At 43.7% G+C, this 12900-nt stretch overlaps 1 protein-coding gene across 15 annotated transcripts in view; it reads left to right on the forward strand.

Annotated features, from left to right (window-relative positions):
- Window positions 1-12900, forward strand: part of mical3a (microtubule associated monooxygenase, calponin and LIM domain containing 3a) — an 85335-nt gene that overhangs the window by 465 nt on the left and 71970 nt on the right. The window lies entirely within an intron of this gene.

Genomic DNA, 12900 nt, shown 5'->3' on the forward strand with positions numbered 1-12900 from the left:
GGTCCGGTGACGGTGAACGGAGCGAGTCGTTTCGCGACAGCCCGCCGCCGTCACGGCCGTCACGGCCCGTCGTTGCAGCGGGAGTTTGTGGTCCTCGCCCTCCTTGTTTACAGGCCATGGGGCTCTTTTCTGTTACGCAATCCTCTTGCGCGCTGCGCCGCTTGCGAGTTGCAGCTGCCTGCAGTGTGAATCGATGGCAGCAGCAGCAGCAGCAGCAGCACTGGCGGGCCACCGCGGGACGTCGAGCCCGCGGGACGTCCTGGCTCTGCCGCCACCGAGGGATGGATGTCACCGTTTTCACTTTTTAAGAGTGTCACTCGGGTGTTTGTGTGAATTTTACAGGGCGATTGAAAGGCTATATTTCTTTCTCGAATTCAATACATTATGCTACCAATTTTTATTTATTTGTCTTCTCTTCTTTTGACCACAAATCCAGCAATGATGACGCCTGCGGCTTCTTTTTAATAACAGCACACACACACACCACCCCCCCTCAACCTCCCCCCCTCCCCACCCTCCATCCAGCCTGTCCCATCGTCCTGCTCCTCCTCCACCAGGCAGTGCAGGTTATCTTTGCCCTGTAATTGGGTAATTTTCTCATTTCTCTGTCTGACGTTGATGTGAGGAAACGCAGCCAGACGCGGAGGCGTGGTGGATTTCTGAGCTGGAGATGCAGAAGGAGAAGGTTCTATTTTTGCGAGTGTGTGCGTGCGTGCGTGTGCGTGTGTGTGTGCGTGCGTGCGTGCGCGTGTGTGTGCGCGCCGTGAGCATCTGACGTAACAAGAGGAGTGAAACATGGACCTCCAGCATCGTCTGTGTTCAAAGCAGATGAACAAGCAGCTGTGGGAAAGAGAAGTGGAGGTTAGAGAAGGGTAAAGACTGAAAATGATTTTTGTTGTTGTTGTTGTTGTTGTTGCCGGTGGCTTTGTGTTGCCCTACTTACTGCTGCTGCGACACAGAACTATATTTGATCTAAGTTCAGAAGCAGGAGCGGCGGCCTCAGATGCGTCAGGTAACTCCTGCCGACACAAACTCTTTCACCCTGGTGTCCTCAAGGTCACAGCGCAGGTTATCTCTCCCTCCCTCCCTCCCTCCCTCCCTCCCTCCCCACCAGGCTCGACTGTATCGGAAGACAACAGTGTGATATTGTGCGCTGCGCCGAGTAGGAGGCGAGCGCTCGTGATGTTTCAGGGGGAGGTGAATAGCTGTCATTCATAGGAGAGCGTCCCGTTTGCTGGGACAGCAGCTGCCCTCTGCTGTGACTTCAGATGCTGATCCTGCCTGTCAGCTGCTGCCGGGCGTCTTCCACAGGCCGAACTGTTGTTGTCCCCCCCCCCCCTCCTCTTCCCGGGCCAGAAAAAGTTGACACATTTAAACAAGTTCACTGTGCTGCATAAGAGAGATGGTGGAGTGACGTGTGAAGGAGACGTGGGCTCTTCCGCTGTTGCCTTTCCGAATAAATGAGATGAATCCTCAAGTTACGGAAGATCGTGCTTTTGGATGTTTTTGTCTTTATTTCGCCAGCAATCCTGAAAGCACTTGAGAGCGGTTCGTTTGAACAAGACGTTCTTTTTTTAGAAAGCTTTTCGCTCCGGTCCAAAAGCTTTTATACCTCTCAAAATGAATAGAAATGTGCAAACGAGGTGTGCTGTGTTGTCCACGTACATGCAAAAAGTTCTAGGCGTCATGTAGTTCAGTGGCATTCTGTTAAACTTCATAAAGCCAGCCGGTGTGCCCCAGCTGATCCTCTGACAGCGTTAATCCCCGTTGGCCGACACTGGATCTCTCTGCAGTGCTGTCCTGCAGACCTCAGCCTCTGGATGTTTTCAGGCCAGCTCTGGCAGGACCAGCCCAGCAACTGTTAAGAGAGTGTGTGTGTGTGTGTGTGTGTGTGTGTGTGTGTGTGTGTGTGTGTGTGTGTGTGTGTGGAGTTAAAGAGTTGCACCTTTTTAATCCTTCAACAGAACTGCAGATTTAAAGGAAACGTAAATACGAAGCAGTAAAGATAATGAAGGAAGGAAAAGGGGGGGGGGGGAAATCTTATCCCAAAAAGAAGTAATTTCAGTAGTTTGTCTGGGTTGGCTTTGTGTTTTTATGCATGTGCAACAAATACAGCCCCTGTGTGTCTTCTATGTTTAGAGGCGCTTTAGAATTTGTGTTGTGGTTGTGAACTGTCCGGACGATAATCAGCATGTAATCCCCAGAAGCCATTATTTCTCTTAATAGCCGTGTTTTGGTCAGCAGATGGACCCCGCAGGGTGTACTGTGTCTCGTCTGGCTGCTCTTTGGGTGGCTCACGGTCGACGGCAAAAAAAACAAAAACAACCCGCACCGTGTTTTCTATCACGTACGTCATTTCTTTCTAATTTAGTTCATTTGGTTGTTGAAGTACGAGGAAGAGGTTATTACAATTGCAAAACGAAGTGTCATTACTGTGATCCCTGCAGACTTGATGCGGACAGGCCGTAACTTAACACCATCTTGAATGATCGCAGGACTTTGAATCTCTTATCTGATGGCGTCCGTGGAGCAACTACAGAATCCTAAACCTTTCGGGTAACGATGCCCCGAACCCGACGCGAGTTATGAGAAAGTAAGAAACATTCAAGCATTTGAAGTCGATTATTGATGGAAAAAAAAAAAGATTTTCCTCTTCCTCTTGTTTGCATTGTGGCTCCGGAAAGCTTCTTGTCGAGAAGGCTCCGAAAAATCTCTTTTGTTATCTGTCTTATTTGCAAGTGATTCCTTTTTATTTTTACTTTCCGCATCTAATTGACGACTCTCCTGTGTCCTTATCTCATCGCCTGCAAATCTAATCAATATTACCATACGAAAGCAGATACAAAGGGACCGAGGGGGGGGGGGGTGGACTGTCAGCTGTTTGTCACGCTGTATAAAAGCTGCCCTGCGGAGGAGATCTGGGAGCACTGCTGGACACCTCTCTTCGGGTGGCGTGTGTTTGCTCCTTCTTGCAAGAATAAATGTCCGATGCGTTTGATTTTGAACCAAGCCTCTTGAGTAATTTTTTTCAAACAATTATCTTGGGCCTCTGCATGATTTATGAAAAACTCCATTCTGTTGAACGGTTTGTTACTGCCATTTCAGTCGTGTTCCCACTGAGCTGGGAGTCGGGAGTTGAACTAAGCTCATCAGCCGACATCAGCGAAACGCTGCGTTCAGCATCCACTGCTGGGTAAAGGAGTAAAAAAAACAACAACAACAAAAACGGGAGGAGTCGTTAGAGAGAAATCTTGCTTTTTGTGAGAAAACATCACTCCTTTGATTTGGATTTGTACGGTATATATCTTTCTCCGTTTTGGCAGCCTTATTTAAAAACCAAACATTTTTAAACTGTCAGCAGTCAGAGTTGCAGTCATGAACGCCTCCCTTGAGTTAACGCATTTTGCAACCACAAAACATTCTTATTTCCTGGCACGAGTTCTCCAAACTTGTTAGTTTGTACGTGGAGAAACTTAGCATTTCATTGTAATGTATTTGCATACATAAATATGAAATGCTAAATAGTATAGAATAAAGATTCCTAAAAAAAATATTCACAGATAAGCTCAAAACACAGATTTTATTTATTTGCTGTATTCATTAACTCTGCAAAAAAAAAAAAAATGTACGGATATCAGCTGAAGTAATTCTTATTAGCTCATCACTGCAGAGGAAGTCACTGTTTTTGAGTTGTTGTTTTTTTTTCAATCTGCTCCCAAGTCGGTCATGACTTGACTTTGTTTTGGACTCTACAGGACTTGAGTTCGGCGCTCCACTTTGATCCTTAAAGCATGCATGAATGTTATTAGTCTCTGGGGAATGTTGAGGACACGTTGAAGGAGAACTGGACCTTAACACAACCTAGTTTCATTGTCAAAGATCAAGAGGATCTCTGGAAGTAGAACTGTAACTGTTGCAGAAATTTTAAGAACGTGTTTTTTTTAAGATGAGTTTAAAAAAAAATAACAGGTTGCTATTAAATAATAAAAAAAAAAAAAAAAAGTGGCCAATGTTTGATTATGAGCTGCGTGCTCACCGGACTGCACAGGAAACATATGGACGCCAGATGACCGTGTCTTCTGACTTCTGTATCGGGTTTCTGTTTGAATGCACGTGTAACGTCCACAGACATTTTTTTTTTTTTTTTTTTTTTTTTTTTGATACGACAACTATTATAACAATAACGCACGCTGGTAAAAACCATTAACCACGACAGTGACTTCACGCGGGGCTTCACGTGAGAACAGTCGTGCACGTCGGTAAACAAATGAACCGCGATCAAATTCAACGATGACTTGAGCATAAAACATCCTGGGGTTTTTCTTTGTGGTGTTCCAAACAGACAACGACACATCTGTTGTAGTTTACACTTCAGAGCCGTGAAATGCAGCTCCAAAAGATCTCCTTCTTCTTGTCTGATGTGTTTTCTGCCGCCTGCATGTTCTTTTGTTTAGAAGTCGCCACCGTATTTATAATAATCTTACTTTCACCGGTAGATAGTTTCACTCGGCGTCCATGTTAACTTCTTATTAACATGCACGGGGATTCCTATCTCGTAATAACAAAGGACTCGTGAGTAATCCCTTCACTTCAGTTCCAAAATAAATCCTGAAGTGACATAGCTTCATGAAACAGTTTGGGACCGCGATGTAAAATACATCAGCTGCGTGTTCTTTAAAAAAAGAAAATCAAGCGCTTTAAATTATTTTTAAATAACATTAATTCAATACGTATCGTCTGTGCGAACAAAAATGAACTGTAAGGCTGTCGTAACTCAATATGTGTAATCGAACACGTACTGTATGAGCAGAGTGACGCGTGAGAATTAGGCTACTAATGGATGCACTTCCCTTAAGACCACATTTTCCCATCAACCCTTTCTTCCCCGGTCACTTGTTGTTTTGCCGTTTCTCCCTGGTCCACCTGCATGCTGTTTGTTTTGATGGTGAGAGAAGTTGAGAAGTTGCTAAGTTGTAAGTGAGAAGGTCTTTTTTTTTTTAGTGAAAAAGTATGTTTTATTTACAAAGAGTGACTTTGTGCCGTAATACCTTCAGCAGAGCTTCTGCCTTTTTTTTTTTTTTTTAAAGTGGCGATCTGTGGAAATTCTACAAAATTGCAAGCCGCCAAAAATGTGGCAAAGATTGCAGAACAAAAGTGTAATTGGTGAAATCGACGTTTAAACACAGTGCTGTTCTGATCAGTATTTTTTTTTTTAACAATACTGTAGGTCAGAGGACAAACCTGCAACTAACCTGCACAGAAATATCACAACTATTTCTTTCAACAGAGTATTATAAAGTCATTCAGCTTGCCTTTTTGGATTTTACAGCTCCCAGCATTGACCGTGTTGGTTGAAGTGCTCGCTTATAGCACATAAGCCACATTCAACGCTACGAGGTAATAACGCCGTGTTTTTAGCTCGTTGGGCCGCCACCAAAAAGGACAAAAACTAAAAAAAACAAAAACAAAATACAAGCTAAGAATGCACATTTAATCACATGAAGCTTTTATGTTTTTTTCAGAAACATTAGTCCTATGCGCAAAAAAACAAAACGGTATGCTAGAGTGTCAGCATGAATTTCCCTGCGGGTGTGTGTGTGTGTGTGTGTGTGTGTGTGTGTGTGTGTGTGTGTGTGTGTGTGTGTGTGTGTGTGTTTTCTTGTCTGCCTGTTACATCATTCTGAACATGTACTTTATGGGCGTGTGCAGGTGAGTCGGCTGTCTCGTGTGTGAAGTAGGTCAGCAGAGAGTAAAGATTAGAGGCTCAAGAGGGCAGAGAGGCAGAAAACGGGACACGGCATCGCTGAACTGTGAGACGAGCCGAAGGAGCGATTTACACGCCTCGACACATTCACAGGCCGGGGGGGGAGGACGGGGGGGACGGGGAGCTGGCACGGGGTCAAGATACGGGGTCAAATGGTCATAAATAGATGCAACACACACGCAGACATATGATTCATGTCCACACACACACACACACACACACACACACACACACGCAGATGGGATAAGAGAGTCCAAGCTGGACCGAAGTCTTCACTGCAGCTGTCCCCCCCCCCCCCTTGGTTCTGCTTCCCAATCTCACGGGACTCAACTTTCGGACAGACGGCGTGTCAATCAAAACAACAAGAGTCACGCAGTGATGAAAATAACTTTCCGTTTTACTCGTAATCCGGAGGGTTAGATATCGACACCGAGAGAAAAACGAATGCCAGCCGATGCGCGACAAAAAAATGTCGACGAAAAGTGGTTGTTTTTGCATTTGAATCCGATGTTTAGGAGCGACAAGCGTACCAAAAAAATATCGGCGTAAGTAAATATAACGCACGAGACCCATTATTCCAGGCGGCGTTGTACAGTCGGGGTCAGCGTGAGGAACCGATTGTAAACTTAACTGTAGAAGTCACGCAACATGCAGCAGGCATCAGTAAGTGCTACTGACAAAACACTGACAGCGAAGTACTGCCATCCGTATATGCAATAGAATTGGAAAGAATGAAGTCATTATTTTACCCCTTTTATTTGATTAACCTTCAAAATATTTGTCTTCATAGTGTCAGCTTATTCAACAAAAAAAAAAATCAAGTCTTGTTTTCAGTGTCGTCTGACTTTTGTGCCCCGCTCTGCTTCTTGGACGGGGATTCTTCATCACAACAGTGCTAAACAAACATTCATGTAACCTAGTAACGATCCAAAATTACACAACGGACTGGTTTACTTGCGCATAAACTTTGTCAGGGTACAGCGTCGTTGTGGAGATGTGCACTGTGTAGACGAAGAGCTCCGGCGGAGTATTAGATTAAAGAAAGGCCGTCTGACAGGGTGGGAATTCCAGCTGGGCGCTCATGCGGGCTCAACATCTGACGGACGGACGGAGAGCTGACCGTGAGCGGTCCTCGGCGGGAGAAGAGGAGGGACCGTACAGAGAATAAATGTTCCTGCCATTTTCATAATCCATATCTCTGTACCTCCTTGAACCGCTTGAGCTGCGGCCAACTTGCCACATGGACTGTGGGAATCATCTTTGCCACAGATGTATTCTGTGTGAAGTCCTATTCAGTGTGGTTGGGTACTCTGGGTGTGGCTGGGCTCTTTTTTGTTGTTTTTTGATTCTCGCCTCCAGCAGGTTTTTTTTTCCCACACGTGGGACACTGGGTTCATTTCAGGCTACAGCACGGAGCTGTGCATTGAAGTACAGCCTTACCTGCTTCAGCTTGTCCCATATTAGTCTTTAAAGGTCCCTTATTTTACACTTCTCCAGTGTTTTATTTGCAGGATTGGTATCCATAAGAAGATGGATGTGTGGTTTAATTTCCCAAAAACACTTTTAGTATAGTTTTTGTCTCTCTTAAGCTTCTTTCTGGAGCTCTACCGAGAACAGGAGGTTTTGTGTCCGTTTAAGGTGCGTTGATATCAATGACCCTCTCTTCTGATTGGCTGTGTGATGCATGCCCAGGCCAATCACAGGTTTTCTTTGTTCTTAAGGGTTTCTAGTTTGGCAATTGAACAACTGCTCACTGTTTTCTTTCAGCCACAAGAGGTTGGTGAGCGAGCTCCGCTGAGGGCAGACCTATGATATGAGGGAGAGTTTGTGACATCACAAATTTAGGAAAATCCAAACGGCGCAGGTGCCGAATAATGTGCATTTCTCCCAGCTGAGCGTTTTGACACTTTCACAGTATTTCTAAATCACCCAGACTTGCTTCATAATAAAAAAAAAAAAAGAAACAGAAATCTGAATTAATGAAAAAATGGGACCTTTAATTAACGAGGTGACACGTGACCTCTCTGAAATTTGTCTGCGTCTACATCTGTCTGAGGCCGCTTTTTTTTTTTTTTTTTTTTTTTTTTGTCTCTCTAAAGGTTAGAGAAGAAGATCATATACGGTTTCACAAATCATAGCAGCCACAGCTGCTGTAAAAACAGCCGCACGGAGACGAGCTGCTGACGGGACCACTGTCCAAGAGCGCACAGTTACCACGGTAACCCTTCAAATGACACCACAGAAAGGCTGACTCGGGGATTTAGACTTACCCGACTTGACGCTCCACACCCTCACTGGATGATAAAATTATGGGATGCCTGCCCCAGTTAAGAGGAGTGTTGTTCTTTTGGGTGACATCCAGCTTGTATACAAGTCGTGTACTCTGTAATTATGTTCTTGTGCATTCAAACGAGCTGCATGCCAGCGCTGCCTCTGTTTGATAGGTGAAGTATACTAACTTAAAGTAAAGGGAAATCTATTGCTGTCGTGTAATTTTGGCTTCTTTGCTGACTCACTGTAAATGTTAAAATGACTCAGTGGAATTCTTCTTTTGACTGGAGGGGGTGGAGTTTGTTTAAGAGGTGATAATAGAAACCTCTCCCTTCCTCTCCTGATGATAAGCTCCACTCAGAGATGAGGGGGAGTACAGACTTGAGGTCAGAGGTCAGAGAAGATGTCAGGACAGAGCAGCGAGCCAAATGTGATTCACTCATTTACATCTTCAAGGTTCAAGTCTCAGTTAAACAGAAATCCACAGTCGAGGGATACGACTTGCAAAACTTGGCATTGTACACATGGATGCCAATATAATGTCCACCTACTGAAGCTTTTTAAAATTCATATGACTCATACGATTCATTTCCATCAGTTTGCCCTCCTGTAGCTGTTGTGTTGTGTTTTTTTTTTTTCCTTCTAAATAAAAGCACAGTATGAAGCCTGAACATGGTAACTAACCCTCTTGAAAACAAAACAAAAACTTATTTTTTCTCAGCTTTGCTGCTTTTGTAGTTGCTGTTCTCTACTTTTGTGCGGTAGTGTACGGTACAGTAGATCACTGTGCTGTGGATTTAAGATGACTCATAGCCATAATTATGACTCATTATTTGCTTTACCTTCACGCCAACCCTTATTTCAGAGTAGAAGGCATCATATATTTCAAACTATACTTATCTTAATTTAGGAGAAGATTTTTTTTTTCGGTAGAAACTGCTTTTGTTTTGTCTTATTTGTCTTCTTGAAAAGACCCTGCTTTCAAACATAATGTCACGGAAATGCAGTTTGACAGGAAGATGTATCGCAATATAACAAGCAAGCCTGTAAATCTTCTATCTCCAATAATTAGCTTCTCATACAAACTTGCTTGTTTCCAGTCTCACTGAGTCACATTTAGTTTTTAACCAGAAACACTGCTGTAACCCAAATGTGCCAGAGGTTCCTCAGATCCAGCTATTATTTCATACCTTCGTGCTGCGTGTGGAGCCAAGTCTGTGGAGCCTCATCAGGCCAGGAAGAAAAGCGAACATGACATACACCCTACAAGGCCTCTTCAATGAGGTCATGCCTCAGCTCTGGGATTATCAGAATAGCTGGACTCTGACGTGATTCTCTCTTCTTTTTTTTTTTTTTTTTTACTGTAATTAAAAGGTTGCATGCTCCGCTGATCTGTTTTTCATTTTCCCGTTAGATACGTTTGGCTGTGACATTGTTCGCATTGTCGCTTTTACTACACGTAGAATCGTTTAAAGTTTAAACAGTCGCTTATTCCAATCAGAGATATTTGTGTTGTAATCCTGCCAAAAGGTTTTAAAACTACATTCTGAAGTGTAAGTAACATTAATCATCATATACAGTACATGTTTTGTTTTTTTCTTTTTGTGGGTTCATAATGCAAGAGTCTGGAAGTTTCATGATTAAATGAACTTTGAATGAAATTAAACTGGGAAGTATTTTAATTAAAGTCTCTTAGCTTTTTATTGTAACCACTACACGTATAAATTGTTTATCCAAAAAACTGGATTGCTCGTCTTTCTTGTGTGTAAGCAGTCTTCATTGTGTTACTTTTGGCTCCAGCGATGGCCCCGTCGACCTATCACTCCATACAAATGGTTATTGTTTCTAGCGGATGACTTAATGTGTTTGAGGATCACCTGATTTTTTCCTCTTTCCCCACTTTGAGTTTGACACGTGGTTTTGAGTAAAATATCTCTACTACAATTGGGAAAGATCAGAGATATTTTGCACTGACATTCATGTTCTCCTGTATGAATTGTAACACTGACGATCCCGCATCTTTTAATCTGGTGCCACTATTGAGTCAAAACTTTCATTTATTTTATGAGTAAAAAAAACCTGCCAAATGAATCCTGATTAGCAAACACTGGCACGCTAGCATGCTAAATTGAATAGTGATATTGACATTTAGCTCGAAACAATGCTGTATTTTAAGTTTACAGCCTCACTAAGTTGCTTTTGGGCTAAAGTCCTGTTGCGCTGCATCTCCACAGGTCATGTGTCAGCCTCCATCAATACTGCTCTGAGCTCACCGGAGTCTTTTGCTGGTGAAATTTGAGTTTCTGTCGGTTCAGCTCTATTAATCCTAACTGTTGACCACGTTAAAGCACCCGTCCCGATATTAATAAGTGGAACCCCCAAATAATCCCTTCTGATTCTCAGTATCAGTTATAGGTGATGAAGGAAGGACTTAATGCCTGACTCCGAAATGGTGTGAGAGGGGCTTATAAAGACTGAGGCTTTGTCTCATTGATCCTCATCTATGGGTGTGATAGAAGCTGCAAAGAGCACAGAACACAAGCGTTGGCAGCGGGATGAATAAATGGCTCTGAATGTCTTGTCAAGGAGTGACAATGCAGGACAAACAGCAGAACAAAAGGAGTTTTGTTCTTTCAGAAGATAAGGATTTCCATTACTCTGCCTTCCTTTGATAAGATGTCTGTTCGCTCAGTGTCATGTTTATCCAACATATGGTTTATGCGGATAATGCTGCTCCTCTGATCTCCTCATTTATATTTATGTGATTAATGTGGGTGGTAAACTTTAAACAGTAGCAGACACTTAGTGTGACGACTTTCTTTTTCTAATTCTCAGAGGATAAGGGGCAACAACTTTGCATGAGGTGCAGCAGAATGCACAATAAATACACTGCTGTGTGTTTGTGCATGTGCCGAGAGTTGGGGACAGGCCTTAGCGATGAGCTCCCTGACCCCCCCCTCCCACCTAGTCTTTGTGTCCCGGCCGCTCATTACAAGCGCTCTTTGTGGCAGCCAGAGATCACATGTCACAATATTTGAACAGCTGCAGACGATACTTGTGTGTTTGCTCTTTATCGGCGACACAGAGGGCAGAGATCTGGTTCGATAACGTGCACTGTGAGAATTTGGAGAGCTGAGCAGTGGGAGAGGTGAGCGTACGAGTGAAGGAAAGCGAGAATGCAACACAGCTACTGCACTATTACAACATATAGCTCCAATACCAAACAATACTAATGTGGTTACAAATAAACCATTAAAAGAGTAACAGCTGAGAATTCACCCTGAGTGTATAACTCGTGTCTAATTGGAGTGCGATCAATTTGTTGCTATCGGACACCAGTAATGGATTGTGTTAGAAACCCTGTTAGGAGATTCATTGACAAAGAGCATTTATGCTGTCACTTATGACCTGCACCATTAACTGAAACCTGTCAATAATCAGACAGGGAAAATACCATCTGCTCCTTGCAGTGTGTGTTCTTTCTATGGTATCCCAGTATATAATGTACGTGTGCACAAAGTCATCCAGAACAAGACTTAGATGGGTAATTCTGATATATTTGGTCAAATAAAATGCTCAAGAATCGCCACAGGATGTTCAGTGGAAAGGCTTCTATCCACAGCATTTCCACGGCAGAAAACGTTGCCAGGTTTTTCTTTTTCGATGTGTACTTCAAATTTTAAGCACTGTAACCGGACTCTGCAGCCACCCCCATCTTGCAGACACGTCCTGTTGTGTTATTGACTCACAGAAACTGACTCAGGGGGCTGACAGCAGGAGGCGACTTCGTGGACGCGTGGCACAGAGAGATCTGAGAAAATCATTACGGGAACATAAAACGAACTCACCTCAAGAGTTTTTCAAGCATCTGAACTTCATGCAGCAAATGAATTTGGCTCTAATGTTGGACATAATAACTGAAAAATCCAAAAGAACTGTTAACGAGATGTAACACCGGAAGGAATACACTGGTCCCAGGAGCTGCTTGTTGTAATACTCAGCCTCTTGCAACAATAATGCAAATTTTGAATCATGGACACAAAAGCATGGGAACGTATCGGTGGGTTTTTTTATGTAAGCAGCAGGTACTGGCTGTGCATGAACGCATACGTATCACAGGCGTGCGTGTGTGTGTGTGTTTGTTTTGGGGTCTCTGTAAAGACAGAGGGTGGTTTGGTTTCTGTCCTCGGGATGTGTTCGTGCACAGGCTCATTGCGAGCGCTGTGGAACGCGACCGTCATGGCTGCTTTGTATCAAGTTCGGGACTGAAACCATGACCTCAGCATGTTGTGGAAGTAATGAGTCAACATGCGCACATATGAGCTGCAGTGAAAACAGAAGCTGAAAAAATGAAAACTGTCAAAGTTTTGGGTCGAGCGCATTTCACCTTCGATGCCGATTAAGAGAGCAGCACTTTCAGCTCAGTTTATGTTGTCTCGTGTGATCAGCTCAAGTTTTTGATTACAGATGGACAAAATCCTCCTGCAGATCCTTAAGTGTGGATCGATGTGTGCAGTATGTGGGAATTGATTTGTAAGCTTTGGGGTCATTGTGTAAACTGCAGCTGAAGCGCCGCATTGTCTCCAACTGTAATGAAAAAGCTTCGCTGCAGAATGTGTGTTTACTGACCGGTTTGTGCCTGCTGATGGCGAAATAGTCTAATGAGGGTGAGTATACAGCAGCTTCATCGTCACACTGGGAGAGAGAGAGAGAGAGAGAGAGAGCGTCAAAAAGGGGGCAGAAGAGGAGGGGGGAGGGGGGGAATTGGAGACAGAGTGAGGGCACCTTGGCAGTCCAGAGCAGAGTACAATTAAAATTCTGGTCTAGTCCCAAGCACAAATTGTTTAGAGTCACCAGTCGGTATT

This window comes from Embiotoca jacksoni, unplaced genomic scaffold (genome assembly GCF_022577435.1).
Source record: "Embiotoca jacksoni isolate LCO1_2020_lvr unplaced genomic scaffold, fEmbJac1.0.p SCAF_3, whole genome shotgun sequence".
Classification (NCBI taxonomy): Eukaryota; Metazoa; Chordata; class Actinopteri; family Embiotocidae; genus Embiotoca; species Embiotoca jacksoni.